The sequence below is a fragment of the Drosophila navojoa genome, chromosome X, assembly GCF_054131105.1.
Source record: "Drosophila navojoa isolate 15081-1374.11 chromosome X, UAZ_NAV_1.0, whole genome shotgun sequence".
Lineage (NCBI taxonomy): Eukaryota > Metazoa > Arthropoda > Insecta > Diptera > Drosophilidae > Drosophila > Drosophila navojoa.
In genome coordinates, this window is record NC_142895.1 from 26,699,431 (window position 1) to 26,718,519 (window position 19,089).

Sequence of the window (19,089 nt, forward strand, 5' to 3'; positions counted from 1 at the left end):
TCGCTAAGCGAGGGCGTCAGCTAGAGCCGGAACGTTCATTGGGCATTTGGCGAGGGGAGTAGAGGTAGCAGGGGCCTGTCGCCTGGCTTATCGTTTGGCTGTAGCCAGTGACAGGACATAACATTACCCTTCGGTATCTACGAAGCGCCATGCGTGGGCGCTGCTGACGAACGGTCACCCCGCGGCCACCTTCAAAGGACGGGCGGGAGGGCCCGGGCCATGGGGTAAGGGTTAAAAAGATGCTGACTAAGTACTTTTGAAAATTGCTTACATGCGTTGCGCCTGTGTCCTGTGAGCGGTCAGGAAGGGGGCAAAGCAGTTGGCAGCAGGGTTCGGGTTTTGGGTATGATCCGCCCTCCGTTTAACGGTAATACATTTTCATATGCAGCGTCTGTCTGGCTGGCTGGCTGGCTGGCTGGCTGGCTGGCTGGCTGGCTGGCTGGCTGGCTGGCTGGCTGGCTGGCTGGCTGGCTGGCTGGCGTTTCATCCTCCAACTCATAACCGATGGCCCAGCCTCTCCCCACAGCCAGCCAGGCAGCGGCCTGGCCAAAGGACGTACAGTGGACGTTGCCAGGCGCTGTATAAACGAGAAACGTCTAAGGAAGGACATGAAACAAGTGTTGGGTGCCATGTTTATATTGTTGTTGTTGTTGTTGTTGTTCTTGTTGTTGTCTTTCATTTCATTTCGTTACGTTTCCCACGTTCTCTTCTATCTCCTGCTCGCTCACAGCAGCTGTTGTTGCCATCCTTGTCCTTTCTTTTTGAAGCCAGGCTCGTGTATGTCTTTCCATATTCATTGTTGTTGTTGTTGTTGTTGTTGTTGTGCACGTAATATAAAAATTCAGCAACGCGCAAAGCTTCACATATGACAACTTGCGCGGACAACAACAACAATTCTAAGTAGAAGCAGCAGCGACAACAGAGGACAACATGTCACTGAGGCAAAACACAAGAAGCGCCAAAGACATGGCCATCATCATCGTCATCATCATCATCATCGTCATCATCGTCATCATCATCATCATCTTCATCATATGTATCATCATAATCATGTTTGGCCAAGACGGCTCTGATATTTCTGATTTTTTGAAGCGGAAAATCAAACGCAACGAAATGTTTATACGATGAAGCAACCGCAACAGCAACAGCAATATTAACAGCAATACTAACGCAGAAGCAATATTAACAGTAGCCGTATTAATAGGAGCAGCAGAATTAACAGCAACATCCACATTAGCATATATTTTATTAGCAACAGCGATATCAACAGCAGCAACAGCAGCAGCAATACGGTTACATCAACATTAGCATAGATATTGCCAGCAGCAGCATTATTAATTACATATAGAATAACAGCAACATAGGGATAATTTATGGCTTAACAGCCGAAATATCAGCAACATTAACAGCAACATTGTCATACAAACTAACAGCAGCATTATCAACAATATTAACAGCAATTGAACTAAAGAGTTGCAGGTCCTTGCAATGTGCAATAAGAAGTTATTTCTGTTGCTGGCGCTGTTGCGCCTCCATACAACAATGTTGCTGTTGCTGCTGTTACTATATGAAAGTACTGCTCATGAAGTTGATAAGTTTCTGCTGATGCTGTCGCTGTTATTAGCATGGTTGTTCACATATTGCTCACATATTGGTCAGTCGCTATTGTTGTTTCCGCTGCTGCTCCTGTTGAATCAGTTTTGTTTTGTTGATGTCACTAGTGCTTCTACTGCTGCTGTTGTTGATATTACTTACATATATGACCATTGCTTGCTGTTACCATTTCATTTTCGGCTCTCGCTGTTGCTTGACCTCCTGTTGCAACTGTTGCTGCTACTGTTAACGTTGCTTTCGGGGTTTTGCTGTTGCTTGCTCTTGTCTGGCTGCTGTTGCTACTGTGACTACGGCTGTAGCTATAGTTCGTTGGGGCTGTTGCTGTTGGAGATATTGCTGCTGGTATTTGATTTTTGGCTATTGATGTTGCTACTGTGACTACGGCTGTTAGCAACAGCACCTGTGGAGATGTTGCTGTTACAGATTTTACTGCTGGTATTTGATTTTCGGCTATTGCTGTTGCTTGACTTTACGTTGCTGCTGTTGCTGTTGCTACTAAGACTAAAGCTGTTACTGTTCGTGCATTTACTAGAGATGTTGCTGATGGGCCAAAAGCAACAGCTAGCATCTGATTTTTGCTTGATGTTTTTTCTACTTCTTATGCTGCTGCTTTTGTCGTTGCCATTGCTTATGCTGCTTTGCATGTTACCGTTGCTACTGCGACTATGCAGCTGATGATGTTGCTCTTGTGGCACTTCCTGCTGCTGCTCTGCCTTCTGCTGTTGCTGTGACTTGCTCATGTCTTACTGTTGCTGCTGCTGCTATTATTGATCTCACTAATATTGCAAGTTAAGTTACTTATTTCTCTGCAGCTACTGCACCTGTTTCTGTTGCTGCTGCTACTGTTGCTGGTCCTGCTACTGTTGCTGCTCTTGCTGCTGTTGCAGCTGCCTTGATGTTGCTGCCATTTCACTTGTTTTCGTCAGCGGTGTTTGCCTTTTGCTGTTGCCACGATTCTTGCGAACGTGTAAACCTTTTCCCCAGTGCTTCGTATCATTGTATTTGTTGTGTCTTTTGTGCGTGTGTGTGAGTGTCCCTATGCGTGTGTTGGTTGAGTTTCAGAAAATTGCATTTTTTCATATCATTAGGTTTTATTGGTTTCTTCCTGTTAAATATTCTTGCCCACCCAACACAGGCCCCACAACTCCACAGCCCCACAGCTCGTCTTTCACACATATGCGACGCTTGTGTTTTCTTTTGTGTGTGCAGTGGGTAAGCGGACAGAGGGAGGGGAGCAGGCCAGGAGTTGGCGCTTCGAGGGGCCCTCCTGGCCGCATGTTGTCAAAACAACAACGCGTCGGTCGCGCTCCAAAAACAACCTGAAACACACACACACGCACATGGAGTGCGCGCATGGCACACGCATCATATCATCGTATATTGTTTTGTGCCTTGTCTACAGACCCCAGCCAGCGTCGCCGTCTCCCAGCCCCAGCCCCAGCCTCAGCCCCCGTCCCAGTCCAAGTCCCATCCGGACTGCGGCCAGCGTCAAGCTGAGCCCAGAGACAAGCGCTTGGCAGCAAAGTCTGGCCATGTCAGAAGCATGACCCTCCACCCAGCCCTGTCGCTACGACTGTTGTTTCTTCAAATCCCCTTTCCCCTCCCTCTTTTAGCACGCCCCCTCCCGCTGATATGTGGCGATAAATGCAAGTTGGCGATTTCCTTTGTTGTTTTTCTTAGAGAAACAACTGGAGCTCCATATTGAAGTCCATTACGTTCGCTTTACCTGGTTCATCTGCTTCCGCGTAGAAGCGTAGGAGGTGGCCCGAACAATGCGCATCGATTTGCCAGTTGTAAGCTCCAATTAAATGCATATCAAATGGTTTATCAAAACAACTGAAGAAAACACTTGTGAAGCCATCCGAGCATTCGCTTCTCTATATTCATGCTCTTTTGAATCTCTTAAGTGGCAGAGCAAAGTCTCATGAGTTGAGCTTTGAGGTATTTCAATTTTTGCAAATTGTATACAGATAGAGCTATATATGCATATATATAGAGATATATCCCAATTTATTCGAATCAAGTTTCGTGTCGCATTGAAAAACAGAATCTCCCTTCAAGTATTCAAAATATCTGAATGCCGATCCTCTGCCAGGAAATACTTGGATATATAGAGAGCTAGATATAAGAAATTTCAAGAGTCTTATACACAATGTAATCTAGTATGAATTTACTGTCAGCTCCTCCTTATGAGTAATCAAGAATAAAAAGAGCAGTTTGTCTTGATGCCAATTTGAAGCGCCTTGCATTTCTGGTTACCTATATTTCTATAACCTTATTCAAGTTGAGACAACGATGTGGTGAACTGACTATCACTACCTAGGACCGCTCCATTTGTTTAAAGTCCCATTGCCATGCCTATTCCCATGGATTCCCATGAGGTGTAAGTAAAGCTTGAGGAGAAGCTAGATTCGGTACACTTTCAATAAGTTTCAACCCTGAACTTATTACAATGAAAGGTGTATAGCAGGCCGAGGAGACGGTGTTATAAGTTATAAGCAATGCAGTGTACTCAAACTTCAGAGTATTCCTATTCGGTACCCTCTACAAAATCTTATTGATTTGATCAATGTCAATCAATCAATCCATAGCTACACATATCCATACACACATGTTTTACTGTAGAGCTCTTGCAAATATCCTATATGAGCTCCATGCAACATTGTTAGCAGCATATTCCTACAGCTTATCATAACATATCAGTATATTTCTCACTAATCGCTCAAGTCTTTAGCCTGCCCAATATATTCCCAATAATATTACAAGTTATCTTTTCATGTGCTCAGCAAGCACCCCACTATATATTTATACATGTATATACACATGCGTACGCATGCATATCTGTAAAAATATATAGGATAATCGAATTGATTTCCATCTCATGCCCAATTCGGTCTATCCAATCATTTCTGTTGACCAAGCACGCAATAACTTTGCTTTTGCCAAACACATTATTACGAAAGGGGATTTCGTTTAGGCCAACTAATGCACTGACATCCATCCACAACAACCCCACACGAGTGTCTGTGTGTGTGTATGTGTGCCTTGTTGTGTGTGTTAGCTGTCCTGCCCACAACAATACAAATAGAGCCGCAAATGGAGTCAACTCGAATGCTACCTGCGTAAATCAGGAAATCAGGAAATGTGCCCGAGCAGGGCAGAATGTTGTGATTGACTGCCCTGACATATGCTGAGATGGATGGATAGATGCTTGGTTGGCTCGTTACTTGATTTGTGCGAGGACAGTGGAGGACCCTGGTCAAGGGAATGTCTCAAGAGCGCGGTCTCGCATTTAGCCAGCTAAGTCGCCCTTAATGCAAATGGAAAGCCAAGAAACGCTAGCACAGACATAATTTCAATATGCCCAGCAACCCAATTTGAGCACGGGCCCGGGCCCGGGCCCGGACCCAGTTTTTCAGCAAGAGCTCCGGCGGATGTCGTACCACCTGCAGTGACTGAATGACGAACGGACAGACGGAAGGACGGACGGTCGCTTGGTCGGTCGGTTAGTCGAACGAGCGGTCTGGCCCCCGGGGTCGTTTTGCGTACGCCCTTTAGATCCTCATATGTGTGGGGTATGGTATATATAAATACTATATATATTTATATATATATGTATATATATGTGTGTGTGTGTGTGTGTATGTGTGCTGGCTGCCTTGTTGCTTGTTGATGCGCTTCGGTGGCCGCCACTGCCGCCGCCTGCCAACGGAAAAGGAAATGAAAAAAGGCGAATGAGAGCCCCGCCTCAGTTTCTGGACGGGTTCTTAAGCTCAACTCCCATACCCGCCAACCGCCCCGGCCTCTGCCAATTCCGCTTGGTTGGTTTGCAAAATTTTTGAATTGGATACTCTGGCGACCAAATACGCCCACGCGCTGGGCATGCCAACTGCCTAGCGGGCGTCCGTTCAATCGGCCCAACTCTCCCTCAACGACCAATGTCCTACGTCGTGCACATGACCAAAGGAATCAACGTGTGTATGTGTGTGTGTGTGTCTGTGTGTGTGTGTGCGAGGACTATTTGAAATTTTGCATATTAAAATATCGTCGTGCATGCAAAAGGTCGCTACTTCTTATTTGAAGCAAAAGGTGGCCGGCGCCAGCCATCAGCATCAGCAGCCGCACAGTGTGACCAAGACAACGAAAATGTGACGAAAACTAAAGAGGAATTTTTCAATTCTCAATATTATATATGGGAATTTATTGGTAAATAGCAGTGCTTAGAGATTACGAATTCAAAATATATTTTATGCTTAGTTAGTAGAAATGTATTTAAATCAAAATGCTTTTTAATCCAAGAGAAAATTTTCCAAAATATTCAAGAGCGTTCAAGTGATGATGACATTTACAATTCGAAATCAAATTTTTCATATTCGAGGAGATAGAAGAAGATGAATAAGATTCAATGTTCATAATTTTTTTTTTTTTTGTTATGATAATATATATAATACCAACATAATATAAATATGTAATATCATCTCAGGAACTCACACAACAAAATTGAAATTCAAAAAAGCTATGCTTCAAAAAATGAAATAGATTTTTATCGATAATAAGCAATGAGGGATGGGTGATAGGGAGCAATTAATGTGTACTAAAATGGATGGATAGACAAACGGACAGACATATGGCCTGACCTGGCTATATTGACTCAGCTCATCCTTTATGTCAGCAATACTTTATGAGATCTAATACGCCTCCTTCTGCCTGTTCATACTCTCTATTTTCATGTTCAATGGAAATGTAGTGACTATAATAGTCAAAACATTCATTCCGACATATAAAAGTCTGTTCCATTTAAGTGATTGAGTTGCTGGATTTCAGCTGTAATCTATGCCGACAATACAGATCAAAATATATAAACATTTACATACAAGAGACTTTTGCGAGTATGCGAAGAGTAAAAGATCATATGCCATGGATTGATACACATACATACTTGCCATAGTGATGGACAGTAATACTTTTAATGGCATAAATCATTTTACAGTAGATGTGCACAATGTTTATCGCTGCATACAAATATCCATTTCAATTTGCATTTGAGTACCACTGTGCGTTGTAGCCGAATGCTGCTGCTGCTGCTGTTGGTGTTGCTCTTGCTGTTGTTATTGGACAGACGCTGACTGCGAATGTGGCTAAAGATGTGGGTAAGCATGTCGCCGCATCGTCTCTGGCTCTGGTTCTGGTTCTGGCTGTAGCTCTGGCTCTGGCTCTGGCTCTAGCTCTGGCTCTGGCCCTGGCAACATAACATTGGGACACAGACACATCGCCTGTGGTAACACAATAACGAATTTCCGTAGCAACTTCATCACCAGTGGCTGGTGCTCCTGCTGCTGTTGCTGCTGTTGCTGCTCAAGCAGGAGCTGTTGTTGCTCTGGCTGCTTCTTTTTGCCTTTACTCTGAAATGTTATCCACTTTACATGGACCCTGGTCTGATGCTTCTTGATTTCTTTTGCTGTCTTTCGCTGCCTTTTAGCTGGTTTGCCTTTGCTTTACCAATACATGTAACATTGGCTGCTAAATTCGTGCCAGGCAAATGAAATTCTAAACTTTACACACACACACACACACTTACACAACCCAAACAATATTAAATACGGTAAATAAGCAACAAATATTTAAAAGTTCCAATTAAAATCTTGTTGCTGTTGCTGTTGTTGTTGTTGTTGTTTCTATCAGGTTATCCATTCAGTTAAAGATGCTGAAATCGAAATATTTGCACAGCTGCAGCTGCCCCTGTTGCACTTTCTCACAGGATGCGCAAGGCGCAGAGGCAGGAGCAGCACTTGGTAACCCTTCTTGCAAATATTTTGAGACTCTCAAGCAGTCGTGTCTGCCCAGGTAACCCTCAAGCATGCCTGTCTCTCCTCTGTCATGACAAACAATTAAACTTAATCAGTTATCCAAGAAAAAACACTTTTCCCTCGCATCGAACTGTCGAACCGTCGAACCGTCGATCCATCGATCGATGCCGAGCGCAATAAAAGATGAAGTGAAAACCCGTTACGTGCCAAGATAAAGGTTGATAGAAAAGGTTTGCGTACATGAATTATTGCTCAAGACTTTGCGTTTTCCCTTTTCGTCTTTTTATGGATTTCCATTTTTCCATTTTTATAGATCGTGAGAAAGTTTAACCCCTTCGCAGACAGCGCCCCAGGTTGAGGCTGGCCCATTGCCACATAATTTATAATGATTAGGTACCGTTCGGTCGCACAATGAGCGCCCGAAAATCGAATTCGGAAAAAGGAAACAGTTGCCGGACGCCTCCTTGAGCGCAGCGAAAAGAACAAGAGCAGGGTGACGGCATGGAACCGCGACAGAGGCCTCATCCCTCACCGAGGGGCCCAGGCGACAATGTCCCAGGGTGCCCTACCCAGTCCCGCACACCCAGCTGTGCAGCGGCCCAGGGTAGGGTGGACCGTCTTAAGATTATGTTATTACAAAAATATCTTTCTTATCCAATTCCATAATGAACAGCATCTAGAGAGATTTGGTATGTTGTCAAATGGTATCATAAAATATGATATTTTATGTACTCTGCTATATATTTATATATATTCCTATGAATTATATTTTATAGATTTTACTATAAAATATTTTCGATATATTTACCATGCTGTTGAAAGGATTTTAATCCAACATTACCTCAGCTATCATGTAGAATTCTTATTAGTTATTTTCAGCCCACCCAACCTCTTACCTAACCCAATCAAGCCGTGAAGCTGGACTTACAATTTGAAATCTTACTGAAAACATTGAATATAGAATTGTGTCTTTGGGGATTATATGTATAGAATATATATATTTTTAACTCGGATCAACATGTTAGATGATGTTAGTTTCGATTTCCGAACCAATAATAGCTTTAAACACAAGAAGTTATATATTGGTTTTGTAGGTCGCTAGAACCATACAAATTTGGAAACGATACTCCTCTTCTAACGAACCAAATATTCAAATTATTGCGTATTATATATTGAACTCCTTGTAGAACGTTAATGATTATTGTGCAGTCGGTCTTCCATTTCGTAGATGTTTTGAATGATAATCAGTTTTGACTAAAGCATTCTGAATCAATCTTCATCTGAAATAGACTAAAATAATATCACTCATTATAATCTCTATATAATATACTACATCTATATATAATTGAGTATAAATAGTATGTTGAGCCAGCTTTATACTTCATTGTACTTCCGTTAAAGACTCATTTCGTATAGTTTGTCTAAATATTAGAAAGTTTGTGTCTCGAGCGGCCTTTAATGAGAGCTCTACATATTTATATTCTATGGAAACAAGAGATGAAGCGTCCAATTTATTTTTAGACTTCCCTCCTCCACTGACCTTTGAGCGACCCCCACACACAGAGATCAAATTTTTTATTAATCAGGCAATTAGTCAACTTTGATTAGGCCCGGACACACACACACACACACATACACACACAATGAGACATTATGGCATTAAAGTATAAATATCAATTTGATCTGTCAAATATTGACACATCAAACCCTAAACAAACCAATGACAGGGTGTAACCCCCTCCCCCCACATTGCCTTTCCCCTACCTCTCACTCTCTCTCTCTCATCAGCCATTTAGCGGCAATTTATAAGCAACAAAACACCCAAAAAAAAAAGGACAAAAAACGAGGAAAATGGGAGAAATAATAAATGAAAACAAAAAAAGGGATTCGTTCTCTATGTTACTGTTGTTGTTGTTGTTGTTGTTGTTGTTGTTGTTGTTCAGATCATTTGAAGGGTCCTTGACTTTGCGCCGGCAATGAGGCAATTGAGTGATGCTGCCGGCTCAAAGCAATTATGTGCATTATATTAGATGATATTATATGGTATTATATCGCATCATGTTTGCACGTTTCCTGTCAAAAACCAACTTTTTTACCCCAAAAAAAGACCGATGAGAGAAAGAGAGAGAAGCAGAGAGAGAGGGAGAGAAATAGACAAACTGTACGCATTAGATCGTGCTTAGGGGATGCTGCAACTGGACCTCGGAAAGTGATGCCAAGGTTCAAAGTGCGTGTGAAAATGAGGCTGTTTGTTGTTGTTCCAGTTTTGTCAGTTGCTGCTGCTGTTGTTGTTGTTGTTGTTGTTGTTGTTGTTGCGGATGCTGGCAAAAGTTTTGCGGTGTTTTCGCTTGTTTTTTTTATTTTGTTTCCAGAGGTGTGAAGCCGTCGATTTAGGGCATAAAAGGATGCTGCTTGGACAATTACGGCGGCGGCTATCCCGCCACTGAGAGTGAGTGTGAAAGGGAAAGAGAAAGGAATAGGAGGACCAGGACAAGCCGTGTAATGCGATAAGGCGCCAAATAGTCCTGTTTAACAATTATCCATATGAACTCTCTCAACTGCCATTGTTGAACTGTCAACCCAAAAGAGTTTTTTTTTTTTTTTTTTTTTGGGTGAAAAGGTCGCCGTTTCTTTTTTTTTTTTTTCTTTGGGTTTTGGTGCAATTAGTCAAGTGGTTAATGGATTGAGCCAATTCGAACGAGTGTGAGCGGGCATTTGCCATTTCGCATTTCTTACAGATTTATAGATTTGTGCATTCGCCCAACAAAAAAATTTATATATATAAATAGCGAAAAGCGAAAATCTGCAATGTGCAGCAAAAATAAAAATAAAAAAAAGTAAAGGGGTTAAGGGGCTTAGGGGTTAGGATCTGCGGCTGCTGCAGCTAACAAAATGTCCGACAGGCAAATTTATTTTCCATCCGAGAAATGCAGCCAAAAGGGTTGCAGGGGGTTGCAGCTATTGAAAATTGAAAATTGAATATAGAAAATTGTTTTGAAATTCAATTGAATGATGCAGTGACATCACTGCCAAAGCTAAATACACTGAGAAAAAATATTATTCGAAATATCCAAATATTTAAATGAGTAACAAAAAAATATTTAATTGTGTATTATAGAGATTTGGAAAAAAATATTTAATAAAATTGTGTGAAATATAAAAAAAACTAAATAAAAATATGTATTATAAAAAAAAACACACACACACATGTAAATAAATAAATAATAACAAATATTAAAACTGAATAAGAAAAAAAAGTCTTTTAACTCTAGCTCATTTAAAAAATATTATTAAAAAAAAAAGACGGGGTTTACCAAAAAAAATTTCACAGCATTGATTATTTTAATCAAAGTTTTTAACCTTCTTGTAAAAATTATGTTCGCTTAAACCAATTTAGATTAAGAGAGCTAGATATATATATATATAGAGATAGAGATATGAAGCGAGAGATAGAGAGGAAGATAAAGAAAGAGAGGGAGAGATAGAGAGATAGGAAGCGAGCGATAGAGAGAGAGAAGGATGCGAGCGATAGAGAGAGGGAGAGGGAGAGGGAGAGCGAAGGTAAGAAAGACAGACCAAGGCAGTAATAAGGAATGAGAAAGAGATAAAAAGGAAGACAGAGAAAATATATAGAATAACAGACAGAAAACAGGGAAAAATAAAGTAAGAACAAGAAAATTAGAGCTAAAGAGAGACCGTCAAAGAAATATAAGAATATAGAGATAGATGGTGCAATAAAGAAATAGAAAAATAGAAGTATACAGAGATAGAGGGATAGAGAGATGGACAGGTAGAGAAATAGATATATAGACAGATAAAGAGAGATAAAAATAAATATATAGATAGAAACATAGAAAGATAGTTGTAAATTCAATTTTAAGTCAACCATTATGCAGTACTCTCTGAAGACCTTCAGTTGTCATCCAATCTAGCGACATACACGAATCCAGCATTTCGCCAGCTCTTCACAGTTAATACACTCATACATATGCGCACATATCACTGCTGTCCTATTCTCATCTGACTCTCGTCAGGTCTGCGACCAAGCAACAAATCGCATCGTCTTCGACTTTTCTCAGTGAATATTCAAATTTCGCATCGCTGAAGGTTGTTTCGAGTAGATGAATCCAATCGATTGCGATTTCGTTTCGATTTTGAATGCTCAATGTTGACCAGGTGTTGCTTTGATGTTGTAAAATCCGCTATAGCTTATCCTCACCCACCCACACACACACACACATGCATACATACGCAGCACGCACACGCACACATATGCGGGCATTTGTATTTGTATGGCCTCGTTTTCCCTGCACAGCATAATTTTAAATTGAGAGCAAATTTTACCGCTCAACAGCACACACAGACACAGACACACTCATCTGCGTGTGTGTGTGTGTGGCATAGTTTTTCCACATGGAAAAGGATTATTTATTTATTACAAAATTTTCGTCATTCGATGCGCGACTACAGCGCGTGGAAAGCTGCGCGCAAAAAAAAAAAAATAGAAAGAAGAAAAAGTAAATAAGAGTACGAAAGGTGGAAAAGGTATCCAGGCAAAGCAGCCAGCAGACAGCCGGGTGGACAGTCGGACGGCGGCGGGCAGGCCGCAAATGTCGAATTATTCAAATGATGATTCAACCCCCTCGCCGTGCCGCAGCTACCCCTTTTTGCCAATGCCCCGTGCCGGCATGTGATATGCAAAAAAAACGCACACACACACACAACGACAAAAAATGAATAAGTGGAAAGAAGCAGCAGCAGCAGGAGCAGGAGCAGCCTTTACGCACAGGACACGGGCCAGGAGAGATACAACACGGGCTCGGCGTTGATTTTGTGTGCACTTTTTTTTTTTTGCCTACCTTGCGGCAATCTGGCGGCGCACACACACAATGAGAGCGAGCGAGAGGGGGGACGTGCAGTTGTTGTTGTAGGTCCTTTGTAGTTTGCATGTCCCGTTTCGTCATATGAGATCGAGAGCCAGCGCTTACAAATTTTTCATATAATTTGAAAATAAAACAGGACTCGTCGAGGCCCATACACTGTGCGTATGTATGTGTGCGTGTTTGTGTGTGTGTGTAAAAAAGTTGCTTTTAAGGACATCTGCGTATTTTCCCTATCCAACTCCATTGCCCTCCCTCCGTCTATCTCTCCCTCTCTCTTTCTCTCTCGCTCATTCGTTTCGTCTGTCGACCACAGTTTGGCATTTGAATTCTCTTAATTTGCACCTTGTTCATCAGTTTTTTGTAATATTATACACACACACACACACAAACACACACATAGTGATATGAGCCTGTGAACCTAGCGCATTATGCTGGCTGGCTGCATGCGCAACATCTGCCAATGGCTTGGACTGCTTGGCACATGCTGGTTGGCCTATAGCTGGCCAAGGCCCGAATGTGGGTGATTATCATAGGAGAACCTAACAAATCGAACTTATGGAAACATAAGCCAATAAAGTGGATCTGAACTGCCACCAAAATCTGCGATACGCCACTAAAAACTCATTCATTATCTATTTAACAGACATAGATTTTACTTTCAAGGAGAAAAATCAAAGCAGATTATTTAAATTATGCTCTCAAGTAGCAAAACGAGAAATCACTCTCTACTAAATTTATATTTCTGAGAAATATTATATACTTAACTGTTAATTATGAAAGATGGCATATTTCAACAGCAAGTAAGATTAATAATCATATGAAAGGACAAATTTCAATAGTACGTCAAATTAAATAATACCCCTTCACGATCCACATATGATTTATATTCATATATAGTAATAGATCTTATCTATAATTTTAAATATTTTTCATATTATTTTTATCTAAATATTTATATACATATAAGTATAATATAATATAATTTATATTTATTGTATATAATGCTAGGTCAAGTATAGAGTGTCCTGATATTGGATCAATTGAACCAAAATATCTTGGTAATGATTGTAGCTATGAAGCTAGGGAAAATGAATACACATTTGTATATATACTTTTGCTAGTTATTGTCAAACTAAATATAAAAACCATTGTTACATTTTAGAGATCTAGCCATAGAACTATGATGAACTATATGTATATATGTTCGTAATTATATATACTATGTATTTATATTCGAATGGCAAAGACAATACCTTCTTATATCGCTAGTTATATATTTTTCTTTACATTCCGCAATTTTATATAATATTCATAAAAGTCACTTTTCAATGAAAATAGTATTAAGTATTATTATATGTATAGACGGACACATACAATATACTCTTAAGCTGCGATATAATTATATATAGCTAATGGAAGAAATTCGGAACCTGAAACGTATACTCACTATCATAGTCGCTTTATAAGGAATTCATAGTTTCCCAACACCTACTGGGGAGGTGAAAAATCAGATGATACATGAAACAAGCGCTAATAATAATAAAAATAATTTTATTTGAAATACTTACTCACTTTTATAATCCTATATATATACTAAGTATATAATAATACATATGTATGTCCATACTAAAACTATAGCTTCCACAGCTTTGAAGTTAGAGAAATGTAATTAACTATTTTAGACTCTTTATGGATAGCACACTAAGGTCGTGGAAAATCGGGTCTGATAACAGATGGTTTTGTAAAAATTTAATTATATTTTGAATACAATTTGTACTTCAGAAATCTCGAATAAAAACTCGTGTAGACAATCCCATTATAGTTAATCACGCTTACAAATCGTTTGCCAACACTACAAAGATACATTCCCATCTAGGCTCTATACGTATGTGTCCACTCTAACCATTTACCACAAGCTTACAAGTAAGTATATTTGTTAAAGTCTGCGATTTCCAGATGGTCTAACAAACAAATTGAGTCCAACCGCAAACTTCGATTCAGAGCGAGCTGAAACTCTCGTCAATTCCAATTGGAAATTCACATTTTGCGAAGTTTGCATAACTGTCCGCAAACATGTGTGTCCCGCCGACTGAGCGGGCGGGGGACTACTCGCATTCCCCCATCTGGGAAGCTCATCCAATATTTGGGGCGCCTGCCTCATTGGCGTCATCTTCGACGGCGACTTTATAAAAATGTTTGCTCCCCTCCCACCGCCCTCCTCCCTCCCAGTTGCCCGGTCGTCTCGTCCCGCTCCTTGCTCCCCAGTCCTGCGTCACGATTGTTTGCTTGTTTGTTTGTCTATGCGTCGATTTGTTTGTTTGTTTGTTTGTTTGCCCGACTGCGTTTTGTGTCGTAAATTTAATGGACAACACCAACAACAGGAGCAGAAATCGAGAATGGAATCGAATCGAATTGAATGGCAAATGGGAGCCATGCATAAAAAATTGGCAAAGCCAGCCAAGGGTTAACTTCGATTAGCCCGAAATGTTGTCATGGCCTGTGGTCGCGCATATGTGCGGGTGCTCTATGTGTGTGTGTGTGAGTGAGCGAGTGAGAGACTGTGTGTGTGTGTGTGTGGTCATAAGGCCAAAGCACAAATAATAACAGTCACGCGTCGGGCAAAAAGCAGCAAACGCGGCAAAAATAAATAATAAAATAAACATGCAACAAAAAAGGAGTAAAAATAAACAGATATTCAAAGAGGGGCATATCCGACTACGAATACCCTACAGTGACATCTATCTATATCGATATATCTATATCTGTATCTATATCTATATCTATATCTATATCTATATCTATATCTATATCTATATCTATATCTATATCTATATCTATATCTATATCTATATCTAGATCTATATCTATATCTAGTATCTATATCTATATCTATATCTATATCTATATCTATATCTATATCTAGATCGAGATCGATATCTAGAGCGAGAGCGAGAGCGAGATCGATAGCGAGATCGAGAGCTATATCGAGAGAGAGCGAGAGAGCGAGAGCGAGAGCGAGAGCGAGAGCGAGAGCGAGAGCGAGAGCGAGAGCGAGAGCGAGAGCGAGAGCGAGAGCGAGAGCGAGAGCGAGAGCGATATCTAGAGCGAGATCGAGAGCGAGAGCTAGAGCTAGAGCGAGAGCGAGAGCGAGAGCTAGAGCTAGAGCTAGATCGAGAGCGAGAGCGAGAGCGAGAGCGAGAGCGAGAGCGAGAGCGAGAGCGATAGCGAGAGAGCGAGAAGCGAGAGCGAGAGCGAGAGCGAGAGGCGAGAGTCGAGAGCGAGGCGAGGAGAGCGAGAGCGAGAGCGAGAGCGAGAGCGAGAGCGAGAGCGGAGAGCGAGAGCGAGAGCGAGAGCGAGAGCGAGAGCGAGAGCGAGAGCGAGAGCGAGAGCGAGAGAAGAGCGAGAGCGAGAGCGAGAGCGAGAGCGAGAGCGAGAGCGAGAGCGAGAGCGAGAGCGAGAGCGAGAGCGAGAGCGAGAGCGAGAGCGAGAGCGAGAGCGAGAGCGAGAGCGAGAGCGAGAGCGAGAGCGAGAGCGAGAGCGAGAGCGAGAGCGAGAGCGAGAGCGAGAGCGAGAGCGAGAGCGAGAGCGAATCTATATCTATATCTATATCTATATCTATATCTATATCTATATCTATATCTATATCTATATCTATATCTATATCTATATCTATATCTATATCTATATCTATATCTATATCTATATCTATATCTATATCTATATCTATATCTATCAAACTCCATTGCCCACTTAGCAAGGGTATTAGCTAAAAAATAAAGGTCCAACAACGATACCCAAAATAAAGATGGAAGTATATATGCATGTAAAGAGGAAAAAATAGAATGTTAGACCACGAACATACGAATGAATATGAGAGGTCGCTCGCAGCTGAATTTTCCTTCGGTTGGGATTCGCCTGATATTGGGCTCGCTTCGTTTGGCGGACAGCGGTCCAAATAGGGCCATTGATCAAAATTGTTACAATAATGGCGAAAAATCAACCCCGTGTACAGGCCAAACGCCCACAGAGCACTGACGGCTGAGGGGGTGGAGGCGGCAAATATGGCTGGATGGACGGGAGTTCCCAATGCAAAAAGGCAAAAGCAAAGGCAAAGCGAAGCAAAGGCAAATACGAGCAAACGCCATCGCTGTCCTGTCCTGTTCTGTCCGTCGTGCAACGGACGCGGGACACGGGACATGGGACACAGGCCACGGGCCACGGGTCCAGGCAAGGACATGCTACATGCCACATGCCACATGCCACACAGGACCATTCGACATTTGGACCGAGCTTGAAGCAAACTCTCCGTCTGCCATTGAAAGCCTTTTGATGGCAAATGGCGGTGTTGTTGCTGTTCGGTGGTGGAAGTGGAGATGGAGATGGAGGTGGAGGTGGTGCTGCTTCTGTTGCTGCTGTGTTCGTGAGGTGGCGGAGTGGTGCGGCGGGCAAGTAACAGCGCAGCGCTCGGACTAAAGTTGTGGGCTGCGTTTTTGGCCTGCGAATTGGACTTTGCAAAGGTAGCGAAAGAAACCAAAAGGACCAGCAGCTAGTACTACTGTGTGTGTGTGTGTGTGTGTGTGTTTCACATGCTCTGGCAACGTCGTAATGGCCACAGTTGTTGTTATGGCAAAAGTTCGTACGTGAGGGTCGAGCCGCATACAGACGACATCCTTTCTCTTTGGTCCTTTGGCTGTTGCTGGCCGGGTCGTTTGTACATATTGCATCAAAGAAAAGTTGTGCCGGGCACAAGGAAACGGACGGACACACACACTCACACACACACGACCATACGCAGTCGCAGTGCAAATAATAAAAAACTGGGCTGACAAAATCGTTTCCTTGGCTATGCGACGCCATGGACAACGCACGAGAATCCAAGCATATATACACACATATATATATATATATATATATATATGTGTGTGTTATATATATATAGATATATGTATGTATATACATTGCTAATGCTAGACTCAATCCCCCACGTGCCGACGACGCAGCCTCAACAAATCCGTGCAGCCGGCCCAAACCCCTTATTTCGCAGTCGCGTTTATCAAGTCAAGACGCGGAAATTGGCTGCCATTTCGATCTGCCTCACACACACACACACACACACTCACACGCACTCACACAGGCAAAGCAAAGGATAACGCAGTTTAAGCATAACTGATAGCTTTGGTCAAGGCTTCGCCTCTAGCCGCCAGAGGCGGGCAGCAAAGCTCAATGCTCTGCTTAAGCGCTTGAATTATATTGCAAACTTTTCTCACATGCTCCAGTTGGCAGACAAAAGCTCGCGGCTATGGCAAAATGTAAAGCTTAAAGCGTAAATTAGTCTTGAAGTTGTTGTGATAAATGTAAATTTTCGAATATCAATGAATTAATATTTTGCCTAAATATATTTATTCTTAATATAAATATTCTTAGCTTCGTGCTGAAATGATTGCTTGAGCAGTTAAAGGCTCACTCAAACTGATAACAAGAAGGAAAGGGTTAAGATTCACAACCCTCTGCTACTTTCTCCAAATCGTTGATTAACCTAAGATACCTGCACATGCCACCTGTATAATAATATTATTTTCTCAAAACTTAGGCCCTAACGCTTGAATACCGTAATGAAGGCCACCCCCTCTGACGCCGTCAGTGCGGCAGAACATTAGGAAATTTATGAGTATTCCCTACTTCAGAAAGATCAACATAAGGTAAGCACATGCGCCCTATGCTCCATTTATAGGCCTTACAAAAACAATAGCGATAAGCGTAATGTAATAGATATGAATTTCGAATAAAAGGATCCACTCTTCGTCGATATGATCAGTTAAGAGTAAATCGTGAAAGTCAAAAATCTTTATAATATTTATGTTTTCCAGAATTTCGTGAATATATAGTGAAAAGATGTTATTCTCGTTCTATAGAAAAGAGAGGTAGAGAGAAAGAGAGAGAGAGAGACAGACATGTTTTTACATATAAATATAAATATCGGAGATGTTTGCATGTTATTTAAAAAGGTCATTTTTATGAAATATATGTCATGTATATATATTGATTAATGATTATTATATATCTTTCAAATATCAAGTTGTCATAATAAATTTGTAAAACTCAGGATCTGCTAAAACTAATACTTATTAAAAACTTATGGAAAATAATTTTTTTTTTTAATTTAATGTGAATAAATGAAAATTAAGAAAAACAGCAACATTTTCAAATGTTTTTAAATAATTTTAGTTAAATCAATCACATTTAAACAAGTTGAAAATAAACAAATTTTTAATATACTTTTCGTAGTATTTAGTATTTATTTATTGATTATTGGGCAGCTGCTTGCTATGAGGAAAGATAAAACTGAATTTACTGATATATACTTATTTTGATATTAGTGATATTATATCATGAATCAATATGAAAAGCAAATTCTATTAATTTCAGGAAACGCCAATATCATATTGTATAATATCTGGCACATAAACATACCCAAAGTCCACATATTGCAGCTCTTTGCATTAAATATAGGTATGCATTAATATTATATGTACATCCATTAGGTAGTCGAATTTGGAATATATTCACCAGGCGTAGACCTACACCCAGCCAAAGTTTTTGAGTTTAACAGTCAGTCTTAAAAGATTCGCGCGACGACTGAAAATAGTCATATTTGCGCTCATTTTCTGATCATAAAAGGCTGTTCAGTCGGGAGAAAATGGGACCCTAGCCGCGACTCTTCTTGATTAGTCGCTAATGACTCTCATAAAAGAGTCTTCTACGAGTCATAAAAGAGTCTTCCTCGA